This window comes from Triticum dicoccoides, chromosome 2A (genome assembly GCF_002162155.2).
Source record: "Triticum dicoccoides isolate Atlit2015 ecotype Zavitan chromosome 2A, WEW_v2.0, whole genome shotgun sequence".
Taxonomy (NCBI): Eukaryota; Viridiplantae; Streptophyta; class Magnoliopsida; order Poales; family Poaceae; genus Triticum; species Triticum dicoccoides.
In genome coordinates this window covers 109964511-109976826 of record NC_041382.1, presented here as the reverse complement: position 1 = coordinate 109976826, position 12316 = coordinate 109964511, and the positions used below count along the sequence as shown (strand labels likewise).

The 12316-nt window shown below is 44.8% G+C and overlaps 1 pseudogene; it reads left to right on the top strand.

Moving 5' to 3' along the window:
- Positions 1-556: 556 nt before the first annotated feature.
- On the top strand, positions 557-2599 carry LOC119359116 (annotated as a pseudogene).
- The last annotated feature ends 9717 nt before the right edge of the window (positions 2600-12316 follow it).

The window sequence follows — 12316 nt, the reverse complement described above, 5'->3', positions numbered from 1 at the left end:
TCTCAGATCGCATCGAGCTCCCCCCACTCCCTCCCACTTCTCGAAGCTCCCGCGTCCCACCGTCGAACTCGGGCAGCCGAGCGGCAGGGGAGTCCCCGGTGCCGTCGATCCCAGCCATGGCCTACAGCCAGTGGGCGCAAGTCCAGTGGCCCGACCGCCCGCCCCCACGCGCGAGCCTCGCGGAATCGACCCCCCCTCCGTCCGCGACATGTTGTGGTGGAGAGTTCCCCTTCCCCATGGAGGCAGGTGCTGGTGGCAGTTGCGCCGCGACGCTCGTCTCCCGGCCTGCTCCAACGCGGCGCAGACCTTGCCGGAGCCGTCGCAGGACGATACGCCGAGCTCGAGCTCGGAAGCGTCAGAGCCACCGATTCCTAAAGACCAGAGGCTGGAGGAGATCCGATCGGAGCTGCTTGATTCCCCAATGATGCTGGAGCAGCTGGTGTTGTCCAGCCCGGAGTCCTCCGCATTCGTGGTCCGCCTGCTCATCGAGGGGGACGAGCACCGGCACATACGCCAGAGCATGCTCGGCGGGTTCATGCACCCCGCGCGCGGGATCATGGGGAACAAGTAGGAGCATGCGGTGTTCCAAGCGCTGCTGCGCTTCTCCCAGTGGCGGCACAAGGAGCTCAGCCGCATCGTGGACGCCGCCGTGGAGCCCAACCTCGTCTCGAGGACCAATGACGGGTACGTTCACCGATCAATGAATCCCCTGCTATTTTAGTGCTCCCTCCCGATTTGATCAGAAGTAATTTACCAATTACCATTGTGATTTGCATGTCCAAATTACTCTACAGTGTATTTGTAGAATTACTCTATGGTAGAATAAACTTTGGCATGCCATCGGACTTCAGACGTAGCTACAGTATTGGGGAGGGTGCTCTCCTTGTGTTTGATGACCACTTAGTCAGACGATGCTTTTGATTTACCTCTGACTGTAATCCTGCTGTTAGATTCAGCTGCTCCTGTGCCCACCTGCGATTGGGTCTAATGCAAGCACACACAGCCTCAAGTTAAACAAGTACCAGTCGCCGGCATTCAATATCTACACTACATGCATAGTCGTATAGTGCTGAAACTTGTACATTACTTGTCTCTATATATCCACTCTATAATTAATAGTACTAGTGTATAGTGCTGACAAACTCCTTCACTTGTCACTTGTTCAGTTGGAGTGACTTAATCGAGTGCTACAAGGGCATAAATCATGGTGAATATCTGGTTAATACACAAACACATCTACTCATAGTACTAGTTATTTTACACTCAGAGTTAACTGCATTCTGATTCATCCGTATGATTCTTGCACACAGAAACTGTTGGCGGATATCGCAACATTGAGGCATGAGCGTGACCACCTGGAGGCTAGCGTGAGGAGGCAGATAGTAGAAGACCTGCCGTCCGGCGCAACCGCGGCAGAGCTCCGCGGTCTGGAGCACAAGCTAGAGTGCGCGCTGGGTAAAGTCCGTGAAACGAAGGTATGCATGCTATTACAACACCCTGCACTGCACAATATTCACCTCAGCTCACATGCCACTCGCAGTACAGGATAATCAATGGTTACTTGACTTTCTTATGTGCGGGATAAACTGATGGAGGAGCAGCTGGATGAATCACACCACAGGGTAAGTACCTGTAATCGTAAGGGAAATAGAATGATTTAAGATGCAGACAAGCAGTTGTGAACTTGTGATTGATCGTGCATATGGCTTTGTTGGTGTGTGATGCAATCAGGTGCACATCCTGGAGGAGCAGAATAGCTTCCTTGGCCACATGGTATGGTAGGAGTGATTTGCATCGCTGCTTCCCTGCGTGCCATAGAGTAATTAATATCTCTCTATGTGTATTGTGATTCACATGTCCAAATTAATTACCATTGTGGTCAAGACTTAAGACAGCTAGAGTACCATAGAGTAATTCTACAAATACAATGTATATAAGTGAATACATTTCTGCTTGTAAGAGGGTGTTTGGTTAGATGGTAAACTTGTTGTACAAATATTGGTATGAATCTACGATGGTAAAACATGTTATCCTACTCCATGATGTTGTATCATTTGTATGATTTGCAAATACTCCTGGACATCGGCTCCATGATGTTGCATTAGGTATAATCTGTAATGCTAAAAGAGGAGTATAAACTGGAGTAATTTTTTCAGCAATTATCTTTGTTTTCTTTTAGGCTCCCATCATGTCGCATTGGCTACAGCTGAGTACTTCTCTTATGATGCCTGTAGGAGTATTTAAAACAGAGGAATTGACATGTTACTAATTTCTTCTTCTTCCCAAACAGATTTTGAAGGTATTGAAGCACAACCTTTGTACCCAACCTGCAAAATGCTAGTATAAGATTCTTAGATAAGGAGGGCTCCAGGCGCTCAAACAATTTCAACTACAAGCAGGTTCGCGGATCCTCCTGTGTCCCCCTTTTCTCTGGTTTATGATTTCCAACATTTCCTACCTCCCATTGGCGATGCCCGGCTCTGCTCGGGTTCCTGGGAAGTCGTGCCAATTTGATGTCATGTGATGCTGCTGATAAGTCTGAAATTTTGCATGCCCAAAATCTAGCCGTCCCAGTTTCGTTGTAGCTACGCTTCTGGTTGTTGCGGGAAAATGCTCGCTTCTGGGTGTGAGACAATGGTCTTGCGGTCTTAATTTTTTGATCCAGTCGATTAGGGTCAGATGTCATGCCATGTTGTGATGTTTGCTTATTAGGTCTGTATTGATCTATTCTTGCTAGATGTGCAACAATGAATTAAGAGATACGATACTGATTCCTTTCTTGTTCAATGTAAATTTATTACATAAACATGTGGAGGGAATTGTAACTTTAGCAGAGTTGGTCATATGGTACTGATTCCTTTCTTGTTCAATGTAAATTTAGTATGAGGAGAGTTGGTGATAAACACTTACGAGTTCATGAATAACTAAGCAACTGTCATGCTGAAAAAACACTTCCTGTTGTAGATTATTAATCCATGAGTATATTACGAGTCCATATACGGCAACCACATGCAGACTTGCTCTAGCTCTTCTTAATTTCCATGCATGTTTCTTTCCGGACTTAATCTTACTAAATAGCACCCCGTCACTTGCTGCTGTTGTTATTCACACTATATCCTCGTTGTTCTGTTTTTTTGTTGGCAGATATTTTGCCTAAATTCAAGACGAAAGAAGATGTTCAAAGAAGCGCCAAGACATTTTTGTATAGCAAGTTATGTAATAATAGTTGGGTTATCTGGGCATTGTGAACTCCAGAATTTCATATATCTTCTCTCTGTTTTTGAATGAAATGTTGTATGTTTTAGAATTACAATTTTTGTTTCATATGAAATAGTAATTATGTATGTGATTTGAAAATGTGTGCAATGGAAACATGACTCATGTAACCCACTTATAAAAATAATTTGAGCGCATTTGAAATTTTGAGTATGATATTCGGGACCAACCTGACTAGTGGGGCCAGCACCAAAATAAAATGGTGAAAAATAAAAGATCATACACTCTAAAAGGCCGCACCCAGAAAAAAAGGCTGAATTGTTGGGCTAGGCCCATGTAGCAAGCGAAAATTAATAGAAAAATATATTAAAAAGGCTGAACTAATGGGCTCGGCCCATGTAGAACGTCGAATTGGACCAGGCTGAATCTTATCCACGTTAGCTTGACACGCTGGATGCCTACGTGGCCTGGGGAGGTTGCTAGTGACCAAAACAAAACAATAGGCATATTTTGGTCATAAACGTCCACGACCTTCTCACAGAGAAGGTCGTTAATTTCAGTTTATGACCGCCAGCTTTTGACCTTCTGCTTTTGGTCACAAAAAGGTCGTAAATGAAAAACAATGACCTTTCAGTGACCAATAGTCAAGGTCACAAGTTGACATATTTCCTGTAGTGAATCTATGGGATTCCAAGTCATCATTGCTCTCTAGAGCTCGTTTTGTCAACTCGTGGGATTGCGAGGTTGACAAGTATTCAAGGGTACCTACACAAAAGAAATACAAACAAAAGAAATTGTGTGTGTGGTAAATGTACACATCATCCATCATGATGTGTATGTGCACGTGAAAGTTAGCACAAGATAAGCATCGCTCAAAGAAATTTGATGCATGGTATAAGAACATGTCATCCATCATGAAAGAATAGTTATTGTGTATGACACGATTGGGATGCAAATTTAGCATACAAGTATATGGCACATCAATAGCATGTTTATTCATGGGAAGCATATGGTGCACACAAGTATTGGGATCATGCAATGGATGGGATGAATCAAAGTCTCCTAAAATGTATGAGGAAACTATGGGGGTCTCCTCATGAGCAATATTGGAAACATCATATGGAGAAAATGGACAACATCCAAAACAATGCATATCCGAAGCTAGGTGGTCATGGCATGGCATATGAGAGAAATGATGCAAAGGGAGCATATCAATAGCATCACAAGAAAAACAAATGCCAATAACCATGGGCTTGTCATCTATGCCATAAGTGCAAATTGGGTTAATCTGAATGGCATATGCATAGTCACTGTGAAGAGATTTCAAATATGACATGTGGTCGATCTCATGCATAGCATATGACAAGTCAAGCGGATTGGCAAACATGATGTGACCGAGAGAATTAGCACAAGAAATCCTATGTAACATGGCATCACAACTAATAGACTCCACATGGCAATCATCATACTCATCACAAATGGGTAAATCATCGCATGGGGAAGTCACACTAGCATGAAGCATGGAAATAGGTTGATCAACATCATGCAAGCAATCAATGTCATGATAGTCCACTAGTGGGACAAGAGCATCACCTTCACCTATGTTACCTTTTTCATTCCACTCACGTGGTGTAGGTGAGGTGGGTAAGACCGAATGGTGGTCAAGATCATCATTATGATGGAACCATGTGGGGGGGTGCATCATATTCCACCATGGCCATCATCTTGTCCAAAGGTAGGACGAAGTCATCGAGAATCGGTGCGTCATCATATAAGGGACCTAGCACCAAATGAGAAGACACAATAGAGGTAGAGGTCAAGTCGTTAGTGTTAAAAGTGGCCTCACATGACCTATCAACTATCTCACTCTCTCTATGTGGTGGTTCACTCACTCCCACAAAATAGGTGCACTCAATCTCACGTATGGTGGAGTCACTCATCTCACTCAAGTGGTGGGGGTTGTGGCTCTCCTCACATGGGAATTGGGGTAACACATCTATGGGGCTAGTGGTGAAGTCACTCTCACTCTCAATATGGTGGCACAAGTCACTCAAGTCATCATACGTCGCCGTGGTCGAAGGGAAAATCCCATTCTCAACCATCTCGTTGTTGTCTCCGTGGATGAAGGCCGAAGATGGCACATCATCACTCTCGCCTCCTAAGATGGAAGCATCATCCTTGCTCGTCACCATGTCGCTCGCCTCCAAAGCTTGGTCCTTGATGGTGTCTGTAGTCGTAGTCGTCGCCGCACCATCTTGAAAAAGAGTCGAAGTAGACTCGGCATCGGCAATGCCACAAATAGGGATGGCGGTGAAGTCAAACTTGGGAGCATCGTCTTGGAGCTCGTCGGGCTTGGACATCATGGTGGTACTAGCCTCCTGCTCGTTCTCATGGAGCTTGGTCGTCGCGAAGTGAGCTTGGGGTGGAGAAGCTTTGGCCTTCATGAGTTCTTGTTCCGCCTTGAGAGCACCAATGTAGTTGTCGTCGAGGGACTTGTAGTTCTCGAGGAAGATCGTCTTGGAGATGTTGTTGTTCAATCCCATGATGAAGTGGAACTTCATCGAAATGGGGTCATCCACGCCGGCTCATCGCAAGGCAATCTTCATCTCCTTGAAGTACTCGTCGATGGACTTGGATCCTTGGATGGTGTTCTCCAATTGGTGTAAAAGTTGTTCCATGTAGGTTGGAGGCACAAACTCTCGCCGCAAAACTCTCTTCGTCTTGGGCCAACTCATGTCATAGGTCTCCGAAGATGCATGAAGCCACCATGTGGACGTGTAGTCGTGGAAGTTCCTTGTGGCGCACTTCACTTGATCTTCGGGAGGAACTTGATGTAGCTTGAGGTAGTCGTCCATCAAACACTCCCACTCGAGATACTCCTCGGGTTCTAGAGTCCCATAGAAAGGAATCTCATGGTCGATGTCGAGGTCGTAGTAGCTCGTGGAAGTCGTGGACTTGAGCTTGGGGAGCTTCTCTTGAGGTGCTTGTGGGCGAAGATGCCGTATGTCCGTAGGCGAAGATGCCTTGAAGTCGCTTGGCGAAGATGCCAAGGGGGATGGTGAAGTCGTTGAGCGGTTGTTGGTGTTGAGCTCTTGACCTTCACGTCCTTGTTGGTGATGGTATCGATGCCGATGTGATCTTGCCGGAGATGGTAGCTCGAAGGCATGTGCTCTTGAGCGTCTTCTCAAAGATGAGGAAGACCGCTTGTAGGAGTTGATGAGGGCCTTGATCTCCTCCATTTGAGCTTGCATCTTGGCGTCGGCGGAGTTGTTCGCGGCATCGAACTCGTTGTTGTTGTTGTAGACCGAAGATGAAATGCCTTGCCTATCCATCACTCCAAGAGAAAAATGTGAGTGGTAGAAAGATAAGAATGAATACCAAATGTACCTTGACCGAAGTTGAAAGTGGATCAATGATCACTCCAATGTCGACAAGGAAATAGCACAATTGGTACCAATTCTTGTCGGTTTCTCACACCTACACAAGTAACGCTTATGGTGGAGCTCGGTGAGGATAGTGGCACAAAAATTTGATGTAAAATGTTAGCAAGAGTCAATAATGTTGAAAGAGATTCACAAATTCGCAAGTGTAACAAGTAGACCAATAGCAATGTGTGGCACACGGAAACAGACACACGGATAGATAAATGGGGTCGTGCAACCAAGGATGAGCACAAAATGTGGAATCCACGGAAAACGCTCTTGTTGCACAACTCAAGAGAGACGCTAGCACGATTGCTCAATAGGCGGATACGACACTTGTGCACAACCTATAAGATGCAAAATGGATAACTTTCTATCCCAGGTATGCTATGTATGTATGGTTCCCGGTGTTTGATCCAAGATGATCGGATATGAAAATCTTATGCAATGTGGTAGGATGCTATGGCTATTGCTTACAAGCTTCTTTTCTCTTTCTCTTTTGCTTAAAAGCTTATTCTCTTTTCTTCTTCTTTTGTATGGCCACTTTGCGAAATGCACAAACCAAGATAGCAATTGTGTATATGCGAGAACAATCTTGAGGCACAAGGGATGATATGATGATACCAATATGATATGGTATGTATGCAATGGAAGGGTGGATCACTAATGTGCACAAGTAACATTGCCGGCAATACTCAAATGGCTAGTCTCGATAGGCAAGTAACGCAAAATGGGCTAGGGGTTATCAATGCAATGGCAAGGGAAAATACAATGGAGGGGAACCATGATACCAAGATGATATGGAGGTTACCATCCGTGTCGATGATGGGTGGCGGTGATTTTGATGGAGATACCAAGATGATGGAGACTCGTCCCTAAGTAGCCGAAACACCTTAGGAAACAGAAAAACCACAACTCAAAATCTCAAGGACAAAAGTCAAATGGTGGTAGCAAGAAGTGGTGGTGTTGCACTAGGCAATGCGGAAGTGGAGGTTATGGTGGTGGACTATACACGGTGTCGGAGTTGAAAGCACGGTCCCTAAGTAGCCGAAACACCTTAGGAGACATAACTCACAACACAACCAAAATTGGGTTAAGTTGGGGTGGCAGAAGTGTATAGTGGTCAAGCCTATGCGGAAGTGGTGGTGGTGGTTGATGAAGAAGTAACCGTCCCTAAGTAGCCTATACACCTTAGGAGACTCAAATCACTCCTCAAGCAACCACATATGCCTGGGGATTAATATGAGTTAGGTTGCGGAAGTCGGTGCTGGTGTAGCGGATGATGTGGTGGAAGCCCTAGGCAAAGACGCCAAAATTGTCAAAATTTGATGGAGTCAAATGGTGATGGTAGTATTTTTGTGGGAAGGAGGATGTCAATAGCTTTCCAACGAGCTAAAGAACGTCAAAATCGGAGTTCGGATGAATTAGTTATGGCAGAAACAAAAATCAGCCGAACTTGATATCTACAGGTAGCGGACGTCCGAAAAAAACGGACGTCCGGTCGCCGGACGTCCGGTCGGGTCGGAAATCTGCTGATTCTGCTCGGGTTAGGGGGTTCCGGTCGTCCGGTAAGGTCGGACGTCCGGTGGTTCCTGCGGCTCCGGACGTCCGGTAAGGTGACGGTCGTCCGGTGTATCGGGGTCAACTCCAGATCCGAGATTCGGGACGCGATTTTGGGCGGAATTTGGGGATTTTGGGGCCAAAATTGATGACATTTCATGGATGAAAGATGGGGAAACTTGGGGAGATGCTAGATCCACTTGAAACCAAGAAAATCCATGGATCAAAATCAACAAAACATCATCAAACCAACAAATCACAAAAAAGAATTGGGGATATTTTTGGTGGGGATTTTCGAATTTAGGACGAAATCAAGAAAAAGAAGGCTAGAAAACGGTGGGAGAGGCTCCGAAATCGTGATCAACAAGGCTCATGATACCAAGATGATGTAGGATAGAACCCTAGTGGCCCAATCTTTCACGAAAGGAGCGGATCCCGCGAAGAACGCGAAGAACACGAGGAGGGAAACGAGGGGAAAATCACGAGGGGAACACAAGAGAACACTCAAACCAACAAGAATGATCACACATGCGCTAGATCCTCGAATACATGAGAGAAGATACATGGTCCACGGACAACTAAGGACGATACAAGGGTAGCCAGTCTTCTCCGTGAGGAGGTCTTGAATCCATGGGCGGATCTTCCCTTAGAAAGGGGGCTTGAATCCAAAGGGATCTTCTCCGAAGAGGCCGCAGTCTCTCGCACGGAGGAGATCTGATATGGATGAGCGTAGCTCTATCTCTCAAATGAGCTAAACCAACGCTAACCCTAACTAGGAGGAGGTGGAGGAGTATATATAGTCTAGGTCCACGAAGGGGTAAGTGGGAGAGGGATACATGGGCTTCATGCCCGATCTCTGTACGTAGACAGGTACCGGACGTCCGCTAGGGATCGGTCGTCCTGTGGCTCGTGGGCTTCCGGATGTCCGGTAGTCACCGGACTTCCGCTCACTTTGGCTCGGTTGAGGTGGCACCGGACGTCCGGTGGCTGGCGGTCGTCCGGTGTCGTCGGTCTTCCGCTGAATTGGCTCAGGTGTAGATGTACCGCTCGTCCGGTGGGGGCCGGACGTCCGCTCGCTGGGAGGGGCCGGTCGTCCGGTGTCGTCCGGACGCTCGCTCGCTGGAGCTTCTTCGACTACTCTTCTTCTTGCGTCTTCGTTTCCATGCTTCCCTCGCGGATGGTGTAGTTGTACACTTGCACTCGCACTCCTCCTCGCCGTACGTAGTGTTCCGACAATACCTATGCATGTACGCGAGTGGAGTGTCAAGTAGTATACCATCCTCAAAGGGGTCAAGTGAACACGCGTAAAGGAGATGATTCACCTTTGTGTATGTGAAGTGGATGTTGAACGTGTCACTTGCCAAACAGACTCTTGACATGGTGATGTCCGTAGGATGCTCCGCATCAAAAGGAAAACTGAGTATCGGGTATGGGCACTCCCCTTGGCTTCCGTCAAGCTTGGGGAGGTGCCCCAGTATCGTATCATCCCACTATCCTTTTGCCTTTACTTATTTTAGTCTGATCTTTTTTCTTTAGATGAATAAAAGTTTAGTTTGATCCTTTCTTCTTTGAGAGTTTGCTTAGTGATCGATCCTTGTAATCGTGTGCAAGTTATATAATAAAGTTTAGTTTTAGTTTTTGCTTTCTTTACTTTCATGTTGCAAATAAAAGAAAAAAAATAAGAAAGAAGGATAGAAAGGAAATAACTAAAAGAAATGAACTAAATCAAGAAAGATCATATACTGATCCTATGGTAGGTGATGACACCACATAAGGAAAAGTATAAGTAGAAAATTTTATTAGAAATTGACAAACATAGCATTAGTCAATGATGCAACTCATGAAAGAATTAATAAGGGAAGAGAAGATTCACATATAAATATACTATCCTAGAAATCTTTTGGGATTGTGAGCCCTCGTCAAAATATTATATGCCAAAATTGTTGACGTTGGACAAGGAAGACAACTCAATGGTTTATGTTTGTTTATATTCACATAGGAGTCATATTGTCATAGATCCTTTAACATGTGGTGCTTGCCCCTATCTTTGCTAGCAAAAATTCCACACTAAGTAGATATACTACTTGTGCATCCAAAAACCCTTAAACCAAAATCTTATTTTCAAGTGTCCACCATACCAACCTAGGGATTGAGCAAGATCTCTCAAGTAAGTTGTCATCGGTGCAAAAGGCAATAAGAATTGCTTCTAAAAGTGTGAGATCATTTAGTGTAAGAGAAAATTGAGCGTTGCACGAACTTGTGATGGTGAAGAATAAAAGCGACAGACTGCATAATAAAGGTCGCTATCACAAGGGGCAATGCAACGTGACGTTCTCTTGCACTAAGGGGTTGAGCACACAAAAAAATAAGCGCATGGCAACCTCTGCTTCCTCTGTGAAGGGCCTATCTTTTACTTTTATGTATTTACTTTTATGTAAAGAGTCAAAGTTTTCCTTCTATTCCTTTTTATTTTTCTCCTTTGGCAAGCACCATGTGGTGAGGAAAGATCTAGGCACATATGTCCAGTTGAATATAGATAGCATGAGTTATTATTGTTGACATCACCCTTGAGGTGAATACGTTAGGAGGCGAAACTATAAGCCCCTATCTTTCTATGTGTCCGGTTGAAACGTTTTTCTCATATGTACGCGGTGAGTGTTAGCAATCATAGAAGACTATATGATCGTTGAGTATGTGGACTTGCCTAAAGGCTCCGATACGTGACCCTTCCTGAAAAGATGATGAATTGTAGTTGCAAAGTTGACCGGGAACATAGTTTGTTGGTTTTTAATAGAGCTTTTGCTTTATACTTCAATTGTGTGATGAATTGTTACTTATTCATGAGAAGTATATGATAGAAGTTTATGATAAAAGTATTATGTTTAATTGTTATAATAATCAACATGATGCTTCTATGTCCATATTTTGTTTTTATCGACACCTCTTTCTCAAAGCATGTGGACATGTTTTTCGATTTTGGTTTTCGCTTGAGGACAAGCGAGGTCTAACCTTGGGGGAGTTGATAGGTCCATTTTGCATCATGTTTTCCTACTATCATTTATGATGTTATTATGCATAATAATGCTTTTTGGAGTAATTGTAATGCCTTTTCTCTCATAATATGCAAGGTACACGCAAAGAGGCAGAATTCCGGCAGCTGGAAATCTGGACCTGGAAAAGCTACGCCAGGCCACCTATTCTGCACAACTCCAAACAAGCTGAAACTTTACAGAGATTTTTTATGGAGTATATGAGGAATATTGGAGCCAAGAAGTACCAGAAGGGACCCACCATGTGGGCACAACCCACCTGGGCGCGGTAGGGAGCCCAGGCGCGCCCTGGTGGGTCGTGCTCACCCAAGCCCACCTCTGGTGCCCATCTTCTGGTATATAGGTCATTTTGACCTATAAAAAAAATAAAGATAGGACTTTCGGGACGGATCGCCACTATCTCGAGGCGGAACTTGGGCAGGAGCACTTTTGCCCTCCGGCGGAGCGATTTCGCCGGGGGAACTTCCCTCCCGGAGGGGGAAACCATCATCATCATCATCATCACCAAAAACTCTCCCATCTTGGGGAGGGCAATCTCCATCAACATCTTCAACATCACCATCTCATCTCAAACCCTAGTTCATCTCTCGTGTTCAATCTTGTTACCGGAACTATAGATTGGTGCTTGTAGGTGACTAGTAGTGTTGATTACATCTTGTAGTTGATTACTATATGGTTTATTTGGTGGAATATTATATGTTCAGAGCCAATATGCTATTTAATACCCCTCTGATCTTGAGCATGATTATCATTTGTGAGTAGTTACTTTTGTTCTTGACGTCACGGGAGAAATCATGTTGGAAGTAATCATGTGAACTTGATATGTGTTCGATATTTTGATAGTATGTATGTTGTGATTCCCTTAGTGGTGTCATGTGAACGTCGACTACATGACACTTCAACATATTTGGGCCTAAGGGGATGCATTGTGGAGTAGCAATTAGATGATGGGTTGCGAGAGTGACAGAAGCTTAAACCCCAGTTTATGCGCTATTCTGTAAGGGACCGATTGGATCCAAAAGTTTAATGCTATAGTTAGAATTTATTCTTAATACTTTTCTCGTAGTT